We start from the raw sequence: 6,239 nt of genomic DNA on the forward strand, positions 1-6,239 counted from the left end.
AATATCACGCCCATAAACTCTGTTTTATAGTGTTCCAAAAAACTCCACAATTGAAAAATTGGCCTATAATTTTTGTGAATTTATGTTTATGAAATAAAAGATATATTTGAAATTTTCTTTAAATTTTCTACATGGATGGTATTAAATGTAAATTTGTCTTAAAATGGTTACGAAGCGCCTTATAATTAACATTAGTATTAATATTATCTGTTTCAAACTAAAAAGTAAAAGAAAGACCAAAAATTTCAAATAAAACCACAAGTTTCTAGCATGACACTAATATAAAATAGTTATAAATAATAATAATCTGTTTAAATAATAATTTTTCTTAAATTACATTAATCATTAACTCACTGTAACTAAATAGTGATCAAACTGTGAAAATTTTCAGAAAAAACTGTAACTCTCTAGCATTATTCTACAAGAATATTTTTATACATAATATAAAATGGCTTAAACTATTCGGGATTACGTTTGGCCTGAGTGAAATACAACACGTCAAATAAAAGGTACAAATTTATTGGAAAGTTTAGTCCAATCCATTTGAAAGAGGCGTTGAGTACATGTATAACAACGATACTTACTGCAGGAGCTCGCTCAGCTCTTCGCTCTCGTCTGACCAAGTCTGACCTGGTCTGACCATCTGATTTTGGTTTAATGCCGCCGTTTCTACTTTCTATAGCGCTAGTCTGGTTCCTCGTTTCCATATTTACCCGAGAGATTCGACTTTTGTCAATCCATCACATAAACAATTACTATTTCTTTTCAATTTAATTCATTATGACCTCGCTCTTAATGAAAAGCTGAAATTAAGTTGAAAAATTTGCCATAAAACGTAACTTTCTAGCATCACTCTAGGATAAGATAGTAATAAATAATAAGAACAATTTTGTTTGAACAATTATATTTATTATATCGCATCCATTATTACCTTACTCTAAGTGAAAAGTGAAAAGAAAGTAAAAAATTTTTATAAAAACTGATACTTTCTGGCATTATTTAAAGAAGTATTATTTAAAAAAGAAGTGTTCAAACAATTATGTCCGTTGACTTTACATAATTGTTACTTTACTGTAAATGAAAAGTGGACAGAATGTGAAATTTTTTAGAAAAAACTGCAGCTTTTTGAAATTGCTCTAAAAGGAGATAGTTATAATTAATAATAATTCGTTTAAACAATTATGTTTGTTAAATTCTAATATTTACACCTCAATCTGAATGAAAAATGGAACAAATTTGAATAGTTTAGAAAAACTGCAACTTGTTAGCATCATTCAAAGATATTATTAATAAAAATAATAATAAATTGGTTAAGAAATTACGATTGTTGCATTAAATCAATTGTTACAGCACTGTAATTGAAAAGTGCACAAACAGTGAAAGTAGGCACAAAGTGGAAAATTCTAGAGAAAACTGCAATCTTTTAGCATTATTCTAATAGTATATTTTCATAAATAATAACAAATTAAAAAAATTATTTATGTTCTATTTAATTGACTTTTGTCTCGCTCTGACCGAAAAATTGAAAACAAGTTGAAAACTCGGTAAAACCACGACTTTCTAACTTTATTCTAAGAGAAAATTGCTAAAAACAATAAGAAATTAATTAAACAATTTATGTAAACATATAATTATCAGTAAAAAGTAGTTTTTCATATAGTAGAAACAATTTCCAGTTATTAAAAAAACGCAAAGAAATCATAGTTAGAGCCGAAAACTCGAAAAATCTCATTTTTCACTTATGGGGTTTTTTAAGAACCCTATAAAATAGACATATGGGGCTCCTGTGCTAAAAATAATTTCTCATTTGTTTCTATTGCTAACCGTAAGGATAAACTGTTAGTTTAAACTCGATGCACCTAATATTAACGATTCTGAATAAAATTGACAAAAACGTATTTTTTAAACTTCATGGAGCATGCCGGGTAGAAATTATAACTTGATTCTTAAGAGGCCCTGTCTAGATTTTCTATTTTCTATCGAGACCCTAAAGTGACAATCTATCGAGGGCGCAAGCGAAAGCGTCACGCTCAGCTTGCGAGATCATCAGTAGGCAACCCAATGAGGGCCTATTAATGGGGTCTCTATAGAATCTAGATAATTCCTCATACACTATTATTCAAAAGTATACGCTATTGTTTCTTATTTTGTTGATTCAAATAAAATATTATTAAATTATTAAAAAATTGATCATGCTTTAAATTTTGAAGTGTGATGCTATGGTTGCAGTAGTATTAAAGTTTAACCAGCACATTGCCATAAGCCATTACCACAAATTTTTGATTCAAAGAAGGAAAATATTAATCCAATTGTAAAATACATTTTCTTTGCAAAAGTTTAATCTAAAGATTTTATTACACCTTCCTGTAGCCTCTGTCAAACACTTCTCTGTTTTCTCGCATTTTTATTGACATTCGATTATTAACTATACTCTGCACGTTATTCTAAAACTAAACTTATTGTTAAATTTAACTAGAGAAGACTTATTACTAATAACTAAAGACAAAAGCAGTTTATTAAAATATCCGCAAGCGTCGAGAATTGAACCGCACGCACCGCAAGCTTATCAGTCGAACGCCTAATCCCCATAGCTACGATGTCACCCTGAGTGCGGTATCATAAATACTTGACGGCATTTATCCGATACTTTAGAAATTAGGAAAAAATGTTTTCGAAGCTCGATTTGTTATATAGGATTTTTAAACGTACTTATGTGACTTCAAATTAAATCGATCTTTAAGAAAAATTCTTTTCAAATTTTTAAGGCACCAAATGTTTTTAATTTTTTCAGAAAAAAATGAATTTTTTGAAAGTTTGCATCTCGGTAATTTTATTAATTTCCTCTTTTTTAAATTTAAGTATAATTAAGCATAAGAAGATTAATGTACTTTTTTGCACTCACAGCTGTATTACCCGTTTTACCTGTCGAGGGCTTTACAAGGTCCCCTGGAGAAAATAATTCATTGATGGAAATTATTTTTAAAATATATCTTTATAAATAAAGCTTTTCATCAAGTTGAATTGAAAAATATAGTGCTAAAAAGTGAGTATGTAAATAACGTAAAACAAGTAGCACGCGACAATAACCTGTCAAAGGGCCAGCAGAGGGAAAGCCTAGATCCTTCTAGCCTCGTGAGAGCCAATATTTAGTTTAGATATAAAGAGGCAATTTCCACCCGGGATGCGGGACCTCTGAATATAATTTTTTTTAAACGAACTTCTTGTGTGAATTCGAACAAATTTGGGAGCGACGCGCATTAAACTTTGACAAAACAGTTTGGATCACCTTAATTCATAAAATAAGGGAAACCTCCCTACAGTCGATAAATACAATCTACAGTGGATAATAATGACTCCCAAATAAAACTGTATGTAAAAAATTAATTTAATACAATCAATAGTTAAAACACATTTTACGTGACAATAAATCAAATTTAAAATTAATTATTTTAAGTATATTTGCGCTGTGAACTAATTATTGTTATCCACAGTAGGTTGCATTATCCACTGTAGAAAGATTTCCCCTACTAGAAAAAGGTCCTCTATAATGCAGTTTGTCTGAAAATGTATTTGAAATACGTGCCCATCTCGCCTGACTTATAAGTTTTAATGAAATGGGTCCCAGGTGGCTCTATTGGGATACGAAGGACCCTGTTACTTTAAAGTTGATGAGGGAGGAAAGCGATAAATAAAAGAGCATTTCATTCTTTGAATATTTAAACGAATTATTATTTTAAGTCAGGCTTTGTAATGATGAGGCCGAGCTCCTACGGCTCTATTTTTGTCGCGTTTTTTACTGATTTAATATGATCGGAGATCTAATAATAAAAATATAAGTGAACGGAGAGAGTGAAGATTCCTTGAAGACTTTTTAAATATAGCTTGAACTAAAAGCGAAGAAGGATGGCTCCTTGCGTAGCTAGTATAAAATCATAAAGGCCATTGACAAAGAGTTGAGAATATTTTTAATTTTATCGTTAGATTATCAAGAAAAGGTAAAAGTTAAAAACTACCAACCCCTGTGGTACAAGTGCTGAGTATGGTTTCCTATGAAACCATGTTTTTGTCACGTACACTCTAAACTTGTTCCATTTGGTGAAAAGAATGGGTATTCTTTTTTGATTGAATAAATTTTTAGGCTGCATTCCTGGGATCTTAACGAGCCTCAAAATGATTAAAACGTTTAACGCATTTCACAATCTTTCTCCTATTTCCCTCTGGTCCTCTTTTATACCAAATTTCCGCTGTTTCCTCTGTTTTCCAAAAACTTACTTTTTTCTCTTTTTTCACTTAAATGCGAACTGAATTAATAGAACCCAATATGAAAATTCAACTATTTTTGTTAGAAGATTCATGCTTTTTTGTTACAAAATTTGGCTATAAATGCCATATTTTCTGTATCGCTTTTCGTTCAAAATTCTACTATTTAGTTTGAAAAATTAATTAATTTTGAAAACATTGAACTATTTTCTTAAAAAAGCATCCTTTTCCTATTCTTTTTTTTTTAAATCGCCGTTTTTTTATGAAAAATTCACATGTTTCTGTTTTTAAAAATTGTTTTTCAAATTGAAAATTCAACTATTTTGTTAAAAATTCTCTTTTTTATGAATAATCATATTTTGGTTAAAAATTGAACTGTTTCGTAGAAAATTTATTTTTTTGGTTGAAGACTCATCTCTTTGGTAGAAATTTCATACTTTTTGATTAAAAATGGACCTTTTTGACTTTTGGTTGAAAATTCGTCATTTTTGTTGAGAATTACATTTTTTGTGAAAATTCATAATCCACTATTTTGTAAAGAACTTATCTTCTTGAATTGAAAATTTAACTGTTTGATTAAAGATTAAATTTTTCGATAAAAAGTTATATGACCTAGTTTCAAATTCAGATATTTCGCAAAAAATGTATTTTTTTGTTGTTGAAGATTTATCTCTTTAGTTCAAATGTAATTATCATGTCGAAAATTAATTTTGTGGTTGCAAATTTACCTCTTTTGCTTCGATTGAAATTTCATATTTTTTAACTGAAAATTAATACGTTTTGTTGAAAATTGAATTATTTTGTAGAAAATTCGTCGTAATTGAATGAAAATTGAATTTGGTTCAAAATTACTTTTCTTGATGAAAAATCATATTATGTTTGAAAATTCAACTGTTTTGTTGAATTTTTGCTTTTACTGAAAATTCATCTGTTTGGTTGAAAATTTAATTATTTTGTTGAAAATGAGGTTTTTTGGGGGGAATTCGGCATATTTTGTTACAAATTGATCGTTTTCATTTAAATATTCAACAATTTTATTCAAAGTTAATCTTTCATGATCGAAAATGAACTATTTGGTTTAAAATGAATCTTTTCGGGTTTCAAAGCGGCTGATTTTATAGAAAAAGAATTTGATTGAAAATTCAACTATTTCGATTAAAAAGTCGTCGCTTTTATTAAGTTTAACTGTTTTTGAATTAAAATTAAAATCTTAACGGGTTAAAATATTTTCAATTATACTCTCCGTTGAGGATTCATCCTTTTTATTGAGAATTGAACTGCTTGGTTGAAAGTGGAAGTACTTTGTTAAAAATTTATTTCTTCGGTTGAAGATACATCTCTTTAGTTAAACATTTAATTCTTTTGTTGACCAGGCATTTTTTGGTTTAAAAATTCATTTGTTTTGATAGAAACGTCATATTTCCTGGTTAAAAATGTAACTATTTCACTAAAAACTAATCCGTTTTGATTGAGAATTCAACTATTTCGTTGAACATTCGTCGTTAGGTTGAAAATTAAATTTTAGATAAAAACTCATATTTCACTATATTGAGAAAAAAATTATTTTCTTGATTTAGAAATTCAGTCATCCTTCATCTTTTCGGGTGTCAAAGTCAACTCAACATTTACAAAAAAAGAACGAAATTCATTCAAAATTGAACTATCGAGCGATTTTTGTTGATAAAAGTTATATTTGGTATACTCCGCCAGAGATAATTTTTTTCCGCAATTAAAAATAAAACGCATTTCTTTTTTATTTTTTTAACTCAACGAAACAACTTTAAAGTGTGTATGATCAAAAAAAACCTTGAGTTTTTTTTAGAACTAAAATTTCTGAAGTATTTTTAAATTGTTTATAAATTGAGCCCTTGAAGGCTCGGAAATTGTGGGTCCGGATGCAATAAGGGCACATAAAATTTTTTCGTGCGAAAACGAAGTCCCCTGGAGGCTTTAGAAAAAATTTTCGAATTTTAATTTTC

General features: G+C 28.7%; 1 protein-coding gene across 1 annotated transcript in view; it reads right to left on the reverse strand.

The window, feature by feature from the left end:
• The window catches only part of LOC117173508 (eye-specific diacylglycerol kinase), a 43,168-nt gene that overhangs the window by 23,958 nt on the left and 12,971 nt on the right, over positions 1-6,239 (reverse strand). The window lies entirely within an intron of this gene.

Source organism: Belonocnema kinseyi, chromosome 5 (assembly GCF_010883055.1).
Source record: "Belonocnema kinseyi isolate 2016_QV_RU_SX_M_011 chromosome 5, B_treatae_v1, whole genome shotgun sequence".
Classification (NCBI taxonomy): domain Eukaryota; kingdom Metazoa; phylum Arthropoda; class Insecta; order Hymenoptera; family Cynipidae; genus Belonocnema; species Belonocnema kinseyi.